The 16,463-nt window shown below is 39.2% G+C and overlaps 1 protein-coding gene across 3 annotated transcripts in view; it reads right to left on the bottom strand.

Annotated features, from left to right (window-relative positions):
- zfhx4 (zinc finger homeobox 4) overlaps nt 1–14,275 on the bottom strand; it is a 76,209-nt gene extending 61,934 nt beyond the window's left edge. Inside the window, exon 1 of one of the 3 annotated variants that reach the window (XM_079863291.1) lies at nt 14,250–14,275. The gene's annotated coding sequence lies outside the window, so the exon portion shown is untranslated. Of the gene's footprint in view, nt 1–10,786; nt 11,161–14,249 lie in introns of those variants that run through there. The other 2 variants (XM_079863290.1, XM_079863292.1) reach the window with 2 other exon arrangements.
- Between the last annotated feature and the right edge of the window lie 2,188 nt (nt 14,276–16,463).

Below are 16,463 nucleotides of genomic sequence, written 5' to 3'. Positions count from 1 at the left end.
GCGAATTCATCTCGTGATCTTTCTGCTGTCCGCGCAAGCACGAGTGATGAATATGTTTGCTTTCTGCTTTTTTTTCCCTCTTTGCAGGAGGGAGAAAAAGGTTCAGAGCTTTATCCCTTTGTGTGCGTGTTGTGTGCGAGTGTTTTTCCCCCCAATCTCGACAAGAAAAGCAGAGAATCTAATTGTAGCTTTGTCAGTCCATGTTTAGTAATCACCCTCTTTGTCTAGTTTTTGCAGAGCAGGATTAGAGTTAAAATGATGACTGACTAATCCCTTGATTTCCCTGTGCTAAATAAATATTAATCTACTGGTCAAACATGTTCTTGTGGAGTACAATACATACAATATGAGAGCGCTTACCAGTTACATAAATCGTAGTTTTACGCACATCTGTTTGAAAGCACTGCCCCCTTCCAATACATACAAATAAATAAAGCAGAATTTAAAAAAAAGTTTATCCCGCAATCGAAGTTGACGGAAAGAGTGATGGTCACGTAATCGTGCTTAAAACAAACCAAATACATGCTATGGCCTACAAACACTCATATTGAAGACAGAGGTGAGAACCAAACACGCAGAAAGTTAAAAACAGGCCACATATTTCAACTCCAAAAAAAAAAAAACACACAGGAGGGGGCAAATTCAGTTTAACAAGCCATTTAAATATATACCATGTTAAGCCTGTTGGACAGGTGTTATATTCCTACGGTCGCCTCTGTTAACTAACTTTAACCAGGAGAATGTTTTGACACGCTATCGCGTGGGCCGGGAGCAGTAAGCAGACGCCATTTGGAACAAGAGCCCGTTTTTCATTCACAGATTCTGACCTTTCTGTGCTGTCATTTTCCCCGAGAAACAATAAAAGTTTAAAGTTCAAGCTGCTCAGTAAAGACGGAGCATCCAGCCTGCCGGTCCTGTAATTATCTAGTATTATAAACATAATCACAGGCCAGGTATCCCTGCATGCATTCCAGAGCCGCTAGCTATGTGCTAACCCGAGTGTTCTTCATGCAGGAATTTCACAAAACATGTCAAACAATCTATTAAAGCATGAATTACTGCTAACTAAGTTCTCCCATACAGGCCTTAATGCCTTTATATGGCAGCACGAGAGATTGTGCTCCAGATCTCTCTAATTTCTGGAGCCAGAGAATTACTAATTAACTTAAGGTTCGGGCCTATATTTAATTAGAGAGCTCTCCAAATGAACTTTAGACCAAAGGCATTTGCTTTTTAAACAAACTCTGTTCTGACAGCTGTTGCGAGTTTACCCTTGTATGCCCACAAAAAAAAAACATTTATTTTCAGAGCCATCATGGGGTCATTATTTCTTTAAGAAGGAACCGCTTGAAAAGTGTACACTTTAATTGGATTTCAATCCAAACAAACAACTGTCAGATGTAATTAGAATGAGTTGAAATTAGGGCCACAATATTCCATTATCAAATAAACGGAATGTCACGCAAACTACCGATTCAATTTTCAAAGTTAATTTCGACAAATCTTTCAGTCACGTCGCTCCGTCTGCTTCCTACAATCACCAGACAAAATGACGCACATAGTAAAATGATGAATCCTTTTTTTTGACTCATTAAAAAAAAAAAAATTGTAATGGCATGATATAAGAGAGCAGAAAATTGTTTCTTTCTCAGATGAAAAGGGCAAGAGACCGAAAAAATATCCGTGAGCAGTGCTAATGAAGAGAAACATTAAAAGAGTCTGTGGTTATTGCCACTTATGCCATTTGAAAGCCTATATGGGCCGCTTTGGCCCAGCTGTAACATTATCAGTGCGCTGCAGTGGGGAAGGCCACATTGTGTTATGCTTTTCAGATCGCTAAGGCCTCAACAAGACACTGGGGGTATTTTAAGGTCAACGACAACCTAGAAGAGAAAACAAGCTTTGGATCAGCATAACCGCCAACTAATTAAAGCAAAGAAAACACATTATACCTACAGCTCAGAATGGTAATAGTCAGGGGGAAGAATGATTTGTTTTGCTATCAAATGCCATGCAGTAATAAGCATAAAGCTGCGGTGAGGGAGTGTTTTGAAATGCAAAGCCAAGATGCGAGCACATGAAATGGCACATATACATTTGTTTCAACAAATCTCACAGACTCGCAGGCATTAAATGGAAAATAATCTGTGCTTTCTCAAATATTCTTCTAGCCCCATCCATCGTCAGATTTAACAGCCCTCCGGTTCGCCATTCGTATGCATCGCTTGATCTTCGCAAAGGCCTCTGATTTGATTTTATATGAAACACCCCAAAGGACCTCAATTTTCCTTAATGTTTTTTTCATACACTTTCCATAGGTCTTTTTTATTACACTTTCTTTGATTGCCCATAACTTATATGGTTATAGGCATGCCGGTCACCCTATTGTCTCCATATAAAGCTAAAAGAAATCTTCCGAAAATGAGGACAAGGTGAGGCAGAAAATCGTTGTTTCTTCAAAAGCCCAAAATACAGACGACACCATTATCTTTTTTCTCTCGGCTCAATGTGATACTTTGTTCTTTTCATTTCATGACCATGATTCTCTAGCTCCACGAACCGCACATTCAATCTCGTTCTGAAAAGACGGTGACCACGCTGGGACTTCGAGCGCCCACACAAAACCAGCCTTCAGTCCGTGCCACTCATCTGGACTGATGGAAAGTCTAACCCCCTTTAAAGCAAATAATTAAAGATGATTCCAGCGCACATGCCAGACCAGAGCGAGACAGGATATGAGAAGTCTAGCATTAACCAAATTCTTCTCCGGGGACTTCTCCTGCTCAGCCCCTGGACAAATGCAAACAGTGGGCCAATGTCATGTCTGGAAAACTGCTCCTTTTCTTCATACACATTAGGGATGTCAATATACATAAATTCCCATAATCAATCATTGTTTAAATTAACGATCAATTAATCGATTAATCATTAACCTCTTAAATCCAAAGCGAGGGGTGCTACCAAGTTATCACGATACCTAACCAAAAATAGGTGTCGCTTTAAAGCTTGGCTTTACAGTGAATATAGGGAATATGACCATCACTTAGCAAGAGCTTTTAAATCTCCTGACATATTAGAAGTGCTCCTTTTCATAGCGTGAAAAAAATAACTGCTTTACATGAAAATGTGATTTGTAAAATCACTGCACATAACAGATAGACTTGTGTCATATTTCGTTGAAAAGGTCTCAACCAGCAAGCATATTTGTTTCAGTTAGAGACCAAGTATTTGTATGAAAAAAAAAAATTTAACTTCACGAAACATTAGTGAACCATAGTAGATCACATATCTTTATTTAGAGCAGGTGGTCTCGAGCGAGCCAAAAAACAACATAACAAAAAACATAAGACGATGCGTAGATCACGAAGTGACACGGCACGCTGTTTGGCTAAAGCTACAGGACTTCCGGGATCAGAGCGCATCGCGATCATGATACGGTGTTTTTCAACATCATTTGAGAGTTCAACCAACGGAAACTGGATCTTGAGTGTGGTGGGGTGGGTAAAGTGAGTAGGGATGATGTGTAGAGACCGATCGGACACTGTTTTAGATTGACAGGTCTTGATTTACCATGCACCATAGATTAGGAGAGCATAGCTGAAACAGTGCTGGAAGATCAATTCTCAACCAGGATATTATTACTTGTTGCTTATTCTATATACTTTTATCGTGCCGTTTATACAAGTAGATCTTATGGTCAGTAAAATAACTTTGGACCCTTGGTTAATTATGTTTTTGAAATAAACGGCTAGCCTACATAATCCATTGCATGGCTTGAAGACATAAATACATTTAGAATATAACTACGGCGCGCTCGCTTAGTTTTTCCTAGTGTGTCTGCGGCACATGTTTTGCACATGAACCATGCGCCTCAAAACTACGCACTCTAATGATGACCTTGCTTAATGGACCATCAATAAGTTTTAATGATTCAATTATTATTGACAATTAATCGATCGTCAACTAATCGTTAGCGTCCCTAATACACAACACATATACACAAAGGTGAAACAGCCGTGTTAATATCCTCATCATAGGGCCAGATGAACCAAGCAGCGTGAATATTCATGAGGGCAGGCTCTCATTTATCTGTTTACATAAGGCACTACCGGTCATACATATTCAATTATGGTCTCATCCCTCTCTTGACGACTAATAATGGGCTTGTTATCCAGTTGAGATCGGCAATGAGGGTGCATACGATTTTTGAGTGTACATCTGTCTAAATGAAGCTCACATAAAGTTTTATCTACAGCACATATGGAGGGAGAAACAGCAACAAGACGAGACTGTTAAGCTCAACCTTTGCCCGTATAACTGTACTTGAACATGAAATAAAGTGCTTCACAATAGCTGTGGCTATATGGCAATCCCTCTGCATGATACTTTGTCAATGAAGAGGTTGCCTTTAATGCACACTCGGTTGCTGTTAGCGATGCTGTGATCTACAGAGACATAAATATTCTCATGAGGTTATCTTGAAAAAAGATTTCCAGCATAAAATCTCAACTGCTTTGAAACGTGAGACAGACGAATTGTCAAATGCTAATATGTATACGTAATATTACAATAAATTAAAATATTTTTAAATCCTCTAACCTATCCTAAAACTTAAATCCTCACAGAGAAGATTAGCTTATTTTTACACATCACATGGTGAAAAAATATCATATAAAATATATTAAACCTTTAGCTGCTAATAGCCTCAGCGACGATGACTATATTATGTACTCGAAAACTTGTGATGTCAAAATGCGATTCTCTGGATTTTATACACAATATTTTGGTCTTTTCTGTTCATTTCCATACATGACTGCTTTTTTTCCAATGAGATGCCTAAATGTTTCTTTAGTTGGATTTCTTCCCCCCCCCCCTTTAATATCCTGTAGAGAAGGCGTCACAAAAAACCAAGGAAGGCCTGAGAATATGAAGGGGAAAAATCCCCTTCTCCGATGAGACGCAAGCTGACAGTAAAAGTAATGTAATCCTGACTGGCAAAGGACCAAGAGCAACAAAAACATTTAGATAACTGCGCTCAAAAATGAAAGTTCTCAATGAGGACAAAAATTACATTTCCTCACGATAACACGTCCTTCTCATAACAACCCTTACGATTGTTTGAAATGTCCATGTCCTCATCAGTCAGTGTTCTCACACATCGGGGGGAATGGAGTGCAAGTCGCGGAAGAGGAAGAGACGTTCTTAACATCCAAGCTGTGGAGTAAGGAGAGCACATCTCGAGGGCCGGTGGGGGCGGAAAGGGGGACACAATCCACAGCATACAAGTTTCACTTGGCAACCGGGCCCACATCAACATCTGGTTGAGCTTGTCAGTACACGCCTGATTCAACCAGACACTAAAGCATGACTTGTCTAACTGAGAGCTTTGTTTGAAATGCACAGACGTGAACCGTCATCTATGGTGTATCCTTTTCTTTAGCGCCAGAGTTAAAAAGACTGACATAGCCACCTTTCACAATCGACTCAAAGCTACTTGCTTTTCACCCCTGGAACGGTTGGAATAAGAGACAGAAGAGAATAGAAGAATAATAGTTTTGTTCGTGATAACCTGTGAGCACTTATCCTGGCTACAATTCCTTTCCCTTAATCATTTGCATATGAAAGGACAGCTCTAGTCTATAAAAGGTCAGTGAAAGATGATCAAGGCTTCACAGAACACAACAAAACACAGGGAAAATGTCTCTGGCAACAGCTCGCGTTCATTTAATAGATCGCGATGTCAGTGACGCTGAAATCACGGAAGTGGTGCTCACGTCACACCGGCACCTTCCCCCAAATACAAAAACCAGCACTACAATCAGGCCGTCCTCCAAAACGCTTCATCTATAATATATGAATGCCGTGTTAATCGTTTTATTTTTAACACACGCACACGTATGCACACATAAAAATTCACACTTGGAATGTTTTTCTCTGAATATCAAAAGGATTCCAAACATATTCCTTGGGTTCTCATTCCTGTTTATATTGAAGAGTGTAAAAGAACGAAAAGAAATAAAAATTAAGTACACACATATCTATCGTACAATCAAAACCTTTTCTGTTTAAATTGAGGACACTGGAGGAAGAAAGAAATCCCATCTCTGCAGAATCAACTTGCTAGCTCTGCTGTTGTGCCTGAACGCTACTGAATAAAGCATACGGGCTGCTATTTACCAGTTGAGAGAGAGACCATTATCATACATATTACTTCACATGATGACAAAATCTGCAGGCATCTTGGGAGGCTTCAGGAATATGAAGCCTGCGCCTGTTGTCTCAAGTCCTCGACAAACATCTTTGGGGACAAGCGGGGCCTGGAAAGAAAGGACGAGAAGGCACCGTTTCCATCTTGCTTTCATCTAAGTCACTCAGTCAACCATTCAGTGCCCTATTCAAAGCCGCTGTGCATTATGCAAAAAAATGCTAATCCTTTTCCGATGCTTTTTACACTTGTACAAACCCTGCATTCCCTTTCCTGAAAAGCAATTATATCAGTTTACATTTCTGTCAAAAAACAGGATTACTTCAGGAGAACTAGCACTGCACAAGGCTTCCCCCAACTATAGCTGAAGGAAACTAGAGATTATCTGAGACAGTATTTTTTTTTCCGCTCCTTCATTCTCCTCAAAAAAGTGGAGAGGCCTTAAGAATGTGATTTAATTAGCCAAAGGGAAAAGAATAGATCTTTAGTTGCTGTGGAAACTCTTTCTGACCTGACCTTCTCTTTGCAAAAAGCCCCGAACAGAACGAGCCTCAGTCTTGGTCTATTAATCAGAAACAAATTATGAAAGAATGTTGTCGGCCTGAATAATGCTGGCCATTCTGTGGTGAGATCAGCAACAGCCTTCGCTCTCGCTTTCATTGTCTTTCTGTGTGTTTGACAGCCCGACATGACGAATGAGATCAGGAAGACCCCGGATTTGCATATGCAAATACCCACATGAGAGAAACGTGTCTAAACAAGTGTTATCGTGAGGCAGATTAAGTAAGCCGTCGTGCTTTTCGCTGTTTTTTTGGGGGGCCACCACCATAGTCAGGGCCATTAGTCAGCACAATTAACCCATCTCCATGGCTACTAATGAAATTTCGCCATGGTACGACTTAAATTAGATAGCTGGTTTGGCGTTGCCACCGTCCGACTCCAAATCCATTATTTGCCCCAGGAACAATGAGCCGTTTGTGCTCAGATGATCTCCACCAGCTGAACAAACCTCAGAGTTAACAATTTGCATATGTTAATAAAATTAAGTCCTAATTACATGAAACTTGTACATATTCAAATGCACTTTCCCTAGGCGCTATGGAGCTTGAACCCCATCCAAGTGTTTAACCCTTCAGAAAGCCTCTAAGCAGGGGAGGCTCTTTCTGCCTCAGAAATGCCTCGGGGCTGACACTAAAAGGCCCCCCTTAATACATTAAGCCAGCTCCTGACTTCTCAGCTTTCCACCCACTGCTCTGCGGACCGGGGCAAGTACTGCATCCTCCGAACCAAATTCAATTGGGCCCACAACAAAAGCCCTATAGTTCCTCTTAAAACAATGTGAAATGTTTTCTCAATGCTATCTATGAGGAGGTACACATACAAACACACACACACACACACTGGAGTTTATTAAATGGTTAATGTGCTTGGGAAACCACAACAACCACTAACAAATGAGAACCTAATAAACAGAGCTAAAATAAATCGTTCAGGTTATAAAATCTAAGTCTTGAGTAGAGACACTTTTAAGATGTATTCAAAAAATGACAGCGAAAAAAAAAAAAGGACAATATCTTATCACAACGACATTCAGCTTTTGAAATCATAACAGACAGGGAATCTTAAAGGAAACCATACAGTCGCAGCCAGATTAAAAAGGTCTTTGTCCTCCACCATGTACATTTTTTCCTTCTGTGCCGGCGAAATTAAATTGGTCTGTTCAAGGGTTTAAAATGAGACCAAATGGAAAAAAAATAATAATAATTCTATCACATATGAAATTCATGCCGCTCCGTGAAGCGTAGCCCAGATGGTGCGAGATGAATAAAAAACAAACACCTAATGATAGACAGCAGAAAGCTCAGAGGACTATTATAATGTCAGGGTTAAAGGGAAAAAAAAAATCCTGCTTCTTCTGACCAACAATGAATTTCCACAACTGCAATGAAATAAGCCGTGCTCCATGATGCTTTAAATGGTTCATATCACCACATTTGAAAATAGAAACTGTATTTCCCTGTCTATTTCTCGAACAAGGCCTTTACTGAATTTTTTTTTTATATTGCGGCGTTTTGGGGAGAAACTGATACTAGTGATGATGGTTGGTTATGGGACTTTTAAAGATGGATGCTGTCAAATTTGTGCATATATTGTATGTGTGTGTGTGTGTGTGTGTGTGTGTGTCTGAATGCATGTGTATGCAAACATCAGCGAGCGTGTGTTTAAACGGGGCTTCTCTTTTACAACTATCAGTGCTGGGATAACCACGTATTAGCATTCAACCGAACACGCAGTCATCTCTCAGCCTTTTAGCCAAATTGGGTGTCTTAATGTCACAAAGCAGTGGCAGTCAAGCCCTGTGCGTTGCCATAGGAGTTTCGGTACTGAACAGCAGAACGCTGTGATAGGCTTGTAGCAAGCCACTCCGCAGAGGCGGATTTTAAATCATCCAGCCTCTTCTATTAGACTTGAGACTTATTGAGGTAGAAACCATAAAAAATGAAGAAGGGAAATTTAATCCCTGAAATATTGATTTGCACATTAATATCATATAGGCAGTGGGCAATTTGGCTTCATGGAAATGACACATTGTCGACCCTAGGAGAAGCCTCAGCCAATCTTACTGCAGAACATGTCTCAAGAGTTATTAAAGGCTCCTCGCGTTGGCTTCACGATTTTCCGAGCTGCTTCGAATCAATCTGTACACTGTATGAAATTATGTGGACACGAAAACGCAAAACACATCTGAAAATGAATCAAAGCACGCTTATTAGATCCAGATGCCTTGCGTATCTGCAGGTCTCAGAGAAAACATTTTAGAAATAAATGTTTTACATCTAACTGTTGTTGTCACACAGCAACAGAACTGCTGAATGAAAAAGCATTTTATTCATTAAAATAAATACAAATAATTCAAGCTAAAAATGAAAAGGTTTAATACAAAAAAAGAAAGCACTACCTCTACATGCAAGACATATAAATATGCATATAATAATAATAACAATAATAATAATGTTGTTGTTGTTGTTGTTATTACTGAATTATTACTAAATTAATTTTTTTTTAAACGATATATAGGCTATATGAAAAAACGAATCCAATAAAAAAGATGCACAGATGTCCGGTTCAAATCCAATTTGCAAACAAATCCAGGTATCCATAAATGATCGTATTAATGTAACAGGAAAAAAAAGCGTACAAATCCACAATGTCTAATGAAGAAAAATCAAACGCAGCTCAATTAATACACAAACAAGCAAACATGCTGCCAACAGTAAAGAGTAAAACCCAAAACAACGTGAAAATCCTACAAATACGGTGATCCGGGCAGTGAAAATCTGGTGTTTTAGAGAGCAGAGAGCGCAGACACACAGCGATACACACCGCGGCTCTGTGCTCTGCCTCCCCACTGCCTGTGTTTTTTCTGTGCTCTCAATGGAAGCGATCGATGCCCTTGTCACTGTCGCGTTCCAATCGGAGCCAAGACTCTGTCTCACACTCACCATCAACCCAAAAGCAAAGCGCTCACACACATGCCACGGTCTTCAATGCCAATGTTAACGTTTTTCCACAAAAAACGAAAACTCTGAACTTTAAGAATCTACCGACCTTACTATAAACTCGGGGACAATTATCTCAGGAAAAACGTAAAGGGAATGAAGGGAGAAGAAAAGGAAACTTACGGGCAAGACAGAAGACAGAAGTAGTTTAAACACGGAATGGGCTTTCTGATGAAAATAGGAATGCTTTCGGTCCTTTTTATCCCGTTTTTTTTTTTTTTTTTTTTTACGTCTGCCACAGACACGAAGGAGTCCGGGATATTGCAGAAGAGACCCTCGGCTGCTGTTAGAGTTCAATCCCTCCTATCGTTTACCATCAACCGGAGGGACTGTTTTATACGTTGCAGGTAACAGAAATGTACGAAGAAGCATCTTTTAGTTATCAGAGGTGAACTGTGCCGCTTTTGAGTTTATCTGAAGATGCATGACTGAAAACACCGGTCCGGAGCGCCTTGCGACGTCGTGTCAAAACGTAGCCTTCGCGTTTCTTACTACTACAGGATATGTTTGCCCGTAACGACGCGTTGCCTTTTCGAACAGATGTTGAAAAAATGTACGACTTATGTTCTATGAGATATACGAATGATAATTTGGTCAAATGTAAGGAAGCCCTGCTGTTTAGCGTTTGCTGTGACGAGGCGAGTCCAACTCCTGAGGCGAACACAACAGCCGCGAGCGTCCAAATCTGTCCACTTTTACTCTGTATCAGCGAAGAACGCTATCAAATAGCGCTAAACATAACATTTGTAAAGGTTTGCTTGCAAAAGAAACGAAAAGGAGTCGGAAAAGGTGTATGGTAGATACGGTAGGGCAACATCTCCTGACAGTTCGGCTAAACGACTGTTTTATAAACTGAGAGAAAAATATTTAGGCTGACATTTGTCGAAATTATAACACATAAAGCCGTAATCCGACAGCGGAATAGCGCATATTCGGCAAGACTAGTCGCGAAAGAAAATCAATACTCGACCTAAATTTAACACCAACTACTCAATAAAAGTTGAAGGGAAAAAAAACTTACTTTCTTCCCCCGCGGTTCCCTCCGCTTCTTCTCTTGATATTTGCTTTTTCTGAAAAAAATCACATCCAATGGTACCGCAAGTAGGTAACAAAAAAGGATAAAAAAGAAAAAAATGTAACAGTAATCCTCCAACTTTATTGGAAAAAACGTAAATACTACAGTAAGAGTCGATCCTTTGGGTCCGGTTGTGTAAAAGATGTGTCGACGACTGCCTAGCAGTTTCGGTTGTGGAGGGGTAAGGGAAAGGAGGTAAGGAAATGAAAATCCGATATGTCTTTATTCTGCTAATTATTATCGTTTTAGCCCTGTTTAAAAAAATGGCTGATTAAGTTGAGTGCGCATGTCTTTGTGTGTCTATTCTCGATATGCACTCTGGGAATGAGAGAGAGAGGGGGAGTGAGCGCGCGAGGGAGGGAGAGAGAGAGCGCGCGAGGCAGAAAGAGAGAGACGTAATTAGTGAGGTGATCAACAGTCTCCACATTGCAAATGACGCGCTGTTTCAACTTGGAGAGCCGAAGGGCTGTACGAGCCAGATTCTTAAAATGATCTAATAGGGGGGAAATCTGTTTTCGGTGGGCAAGACGTCCTGTAACGGCCTGGAATATTTGGTGGGACAATAGGACATGTTTCTTTCTTTTTTTTAGTCATACCTGTGATCAAAGCCGTATATTTTAAAAAGAAATAAAAATAAAATAAATTGAGAAATATTAAAGATATGGCACTCTTAAAATGTTAGTCTGCTGTTATTAAAAAAAATATGTCAATTTCAGATTTTGTTTTTAATGCAGTCGGCCTAAATATCATGTAGCAGCAATGTTTCCTTCCTCAATATTTTTTTTCGAGAGATAGAAATAATTAATCTCCCCTTACACTTCGATGCATTAACATTTACAGATTTGAATCGGCAGACATGCATTTGGACACTATTGTTGCAATAACAAATCTTCAATGTATGGAATAGTTTAAAGTGTAAATCCAAAGATTTCAAAATGTAATGTTATAAAATGACTTAAGAACAACACAATTGAAATTGATATTTTTGTTATTTAGCTACAGTAGCATAGGCTATTTAGTCTCAAAAGAAAGAATGAAATGCAATGTAAATAAATGAAGAAAAAAACATAACATGAATACTATATCGCTGATTAAGGATCCGCTTGACACGTAAAATGAAGGCTACAATAGCTGATCAGATTAAATGGACACATCGCCCCATAGGCTATAATGATTTTCAGTTATTATAGGCTATTGTAGGCTATAAGAGAACGTGCAGCATGCGAATATTATTTTGCTTTTATAAAAGATATTAAGGCACTTGATGACACCTATAGCATACTGTATAGCAAACAAAACATACGAAACGGTAAATTCGATAGCCTTTAAATTTGCAGAATATTTATCAGTAATAAATCTTCAAAGTAGGCTACTTGGCAGTAAATGGGCCTCGGAACTAAAGCTCACAGTAGCCTGTAAAAGAACCTTTATGGCTTATGAACTTTACATCCTTTTATTTGACTCATCAGGCGTTTAGCTCATATTCATACTCGCATAGGCTACTAAATGCTCCGATTGATTAGCTAGTTTGGATCTCCTAAAATGTCGCCATTGAAAGAAGACCCTACAAGATGTTAATCGTGAAGAAAATCAAAAGATCGGCTCTCCTTTATGAAAAAATCGAAGGGGTTGAATTGAGCGAGGCTCTGTTTCCGGAACGCACGATAAGGATGCTATACCCAATACCAGAGCTGTGTTTGCAGTAAAACACGAGCCCTTGGATTGGCATGTCTACTGTGGGTCTGTGGATGGGCGAGAGGTGGTCAACAGAGGCGTTACTTCTTCACCCCTGATCCACTGTTTCTAGTCCTCGGGGGACTCGTGCCTGCCAGACCCAAGTGGTGTTTCGGCAGGATGAACGAGAGAGAACAGAAACAAGCCCGAGACGAGCTTGCAATAGGACACGGAGAGCTTCAGATTTTTCCTTCATTTAAACGCAAAGCAAATGCGGCGGAGTAAAGGTTATTTATTTGCCACTGACGACTGTATTTCTGCTGCTCATCGCGGAGGACTTTAAAACTATTGATTTAAAGGTCTCACCTCTTATGCAAGTATACTTTGACGGATACATTTAGCGTTTTTATAAGAGTTTGCTGTCTTTTGAACTGTTTTAGGCTGTAAAAAGTGGAAGCTGCGTGGCTGACAGTGCTTTAGCACTTTCAAATATGCTCGTGTCCACCCTCGTACTTTCTGCTCTTCTTTCTCTCAGGCTATCTGACGAAAATCGCTTTATTAGCGTATTATTTAACCTTAAATGAATTAAAGATTGGCATTTTGTTGCGGTATGTTTTTGTGATGTAGGCTACAAGTAGCCTATTGAGATTTTTCTTTTATTTTTTTGTTGTTTGGTAAAAGCTAGCGTGTAATGTACAATGACTAGCATTTATCATCGGTGATTAGCCTATTTGTTTATTGTCTTATTTCAATGTATTTTCTTCATTTTCAGCTATATGGTATGCAAACAATATCAAAAGCTTTGTTCGCTTTTTATGACATTCTGAAATGCTGTCTATGAGACGTATCAAAAACTGCATGAATATCGATTTAAGTGAAATGTCAATAAAGCAATCATCATACCATTCGCGACCTGTGATTTCTTATAATTGTCTTTCTTAAATGTACGATGTCTAACAATGACTCCAGGGTTTCTTTTTCTGTTCTTTAGTCGTAGGCTACTGAAGGAGTGAATGTTTGTCCTGCCCCACAAACGAAAGGTTTGTCCAAACCGCCTGGCGCCCTCTGGGGTCTGAGAGGTCAGGTTTTGACAGTAACTGACCCTTTGTAGCCGCATAAAGCACTGTCCAAAATGCTTCGCTAACAGAGAATTAAGTTCATTCTCTCTCACACACACTTCAAGAAAGTTTTCACTATTTGTGGAAGACGGGAAAATCTCCGTGCAATAGGCTATAACAAAAGTAGCCAAAGATGCGTTATCATAACGAAAATATCTAACTGATTAGCTATAAAATCACTTTTCATGACATTATATTTGGCAAAGTCGACATGGCAAAGTATTCACAAAACTGATCATACTGAGTAAACAACAACAACAAAGCCACAAAAGTAACCTATTAATAACTACCACAACAAAAATGTATAAAATCCAAAAGATATTTGATTTCCCCCCAAAAAACAAATTGTTTCAAAACTGTCCCACAGTGGAATCTCACAGTTCTCTCATAAAAACAAAATGCTTAACATCCACCACAAATAAAAAATAATAATAAAAAAAAATCTCCGCCATCTGTATACGATCAGCTCTCTTTTCTCTTTTAAAAATTTAATTTACACTAAACCGACATATTTCACGTGCAGTCTGTTTAAAACATTATAGCCTATTCCTTTTAGTATTATATATTCCCATCTCTTGTTTATAAACGCCAGCAAAAAGAAAATAAATCGCTTGTACCTTTGGTATAAAAGGGCATCCCGGTGTCCTCTGTCTCTCTGATGCTCCGCTTATAGCATATGGAAACTCTTTTGAAAATGCCTAGATTTGGCACATTGTCATTGAAAAGAGCGGCGCGCGGTGATGCTGGAACACAAAATGGGAAATAAGTTGGGGATTGGGTGCAGCCTCCCTCAATGCGGACTTATCTAACTTTAATTTCATATAGGCTACCGCAACGACATGTCATTCAGAATGATTTGAACAATTAGAACGTTCTTGCTACTTTCGAACCGAATAAGAAGTGCACCGCACAATGCTTTCGTGCATTCGTAAAGGATTTATTTATTATTATGTTTTTTATTAATTTGCTTTTATGTTTAATACAAACAAATACAAGATTGCGTGAACAATCTGTGAACAACGTCGTGGCAAAATCACTTCCAACGTAAAATCGAGATTCACAAATGCTTGTTTGTAAAACACTGGACTTTCGATCAATGTATTGGGACATTTCGATCGATTATATAAACGAAAATCCATATACGACATGAGACTGGTATCAGACACGACTTTCACCTTTCATGAGAAACAAAATGAAGTAGCAGAGAGCAGTGAGGGCATTAATAAGCGATGGAATTATATTTATTATATATTAGAAGAAGAAAAAAACACTTTTACAGAAACAGAATGACATTTGCTAACAATGCAATGTGTATTACAAATAAAAGGCTTAAGTGTTAAAAAAATAAATTGGAATATTTTCGCATTATATTTCAGTATTAAATGAAGATATCAAATAATTAATTGATTTACAGGCTGCAGTACTGAAACTACAGAGTTTTAATGACATCCATCAATATGATAATTCTATGTTTTAATGTGGTAAATTCACACGAGCTCCCAGCTGCTGCACGCGTCCCGGGATCACGGATGAGGGAGGCGGCCAGGCACGCGGTGCCATTCTGTTTATTTGATAAAGAAAATCAATGAGAGTGACTGTGGACTATTTAGCGAGACGTTTGAGAGGGGAAAATGGTTGTTTGAAAAGTGACTTCAGTTGGCTGGTCGATCTCATCGGGAAATGCACACTAAACTACACTCTCAGAGACACACTTGGTCCTCTCTTTGAGTCCATTCACCCCCACTGCCCCCTCCCACTTGGCCCTTTGCTCCTCATGGTGCGGAGGTTTTCATTGTTGATCCCTCTTTAATAGACAAACGGGCAGGAGTTGCATCTCCGGCCATCTATCCTAAAGCCAGAGACTCTCTATCTGCTGAATGTATAGCCGCCTGTTTTTGCTTATTAATTAACTAAATCATTTGAATAATTATATCATTTTTGGTGTAAAACAAACAAATAAATAATTGACAATGTAACTGATCATGTAAAATGTCTTATTGTTTAGCAATTATTATTGTTGATTATTATTATTATTCACATTTATTTAAATCTAAGTATTTTGCTGTTATTTTGTTTTAAACTGAGGATTGCTAATAAAGATGACGGAGCATGCAAAATCATTACAATCAATGAAACAATCAATAATCAGCTAATCAACTATAAGTACAAATGAGCCTGCTGTTTGTAGCTGAAAAGATACCGAGACCCTCCTATTGCATGAGTTTAAGCCCACATGACCAGAACACCTACTGAGCGGGCTGCACTTAAACACACACTAAAACCAGAATCATTCAGAACACATATCAGTTCAAGCCATCGCCCCTGTTCAGGAGAGTGTATATTTCACTGGGTTATGGCTAATGCTCTAAAGCAGAGAAGAAACTGTGCTTTTCTTCCTATGAACTTTATTAAATTATTTGTCTTTTTGTGTGCTAGATAATTGCATTTCCAGCTTTCCCTGTTCAAATGAGTCTTTAACATGGCTAGATGTTTTCTTGTGCCTCTCCCGGGGGGTTAGAAGCTGCCCTCTCCCCCCATACGTAGTGGTGCATTCTATTTAGCGGATTACCTGGTTACCATTGGTCAGCACAGGAAAGGCAAGAGAGCAAAACCATGGCAACATGACAGATTCTAAACCCATCAGCCAAACTGGATGATAACAGTCAACTTGGTCAAGCGGCTTGGATTTTGCCTATAAGAAACAGGAAAGACTCGCTATCTATCGTTTCATTATAGAATAGTGTGTACATTGCGCGTGGGATTACATGTGTGAATAAAATATTACTGACTACACTTTTATCAGTTACTGTACATTTTGGGGAATGAACATG

The sequence above is a fragment of the Squalius cephalus genome (genome assembly GCF_949319135.1).
Source record: "Squalius cephalus genome assembly, chromosome: 25".
Lineage (NCBI taxonomy): Eukaryota > Metazoa > Chordata > Actinopteri > Cypriniformes > Leuciscidae > Squalius > Squalius cephalus.
The sequence above is the reverse complement of the archived record's forward strand: the minus strand, read 5'-3'. Positions and strand labels throughout refer to the sequence as shown.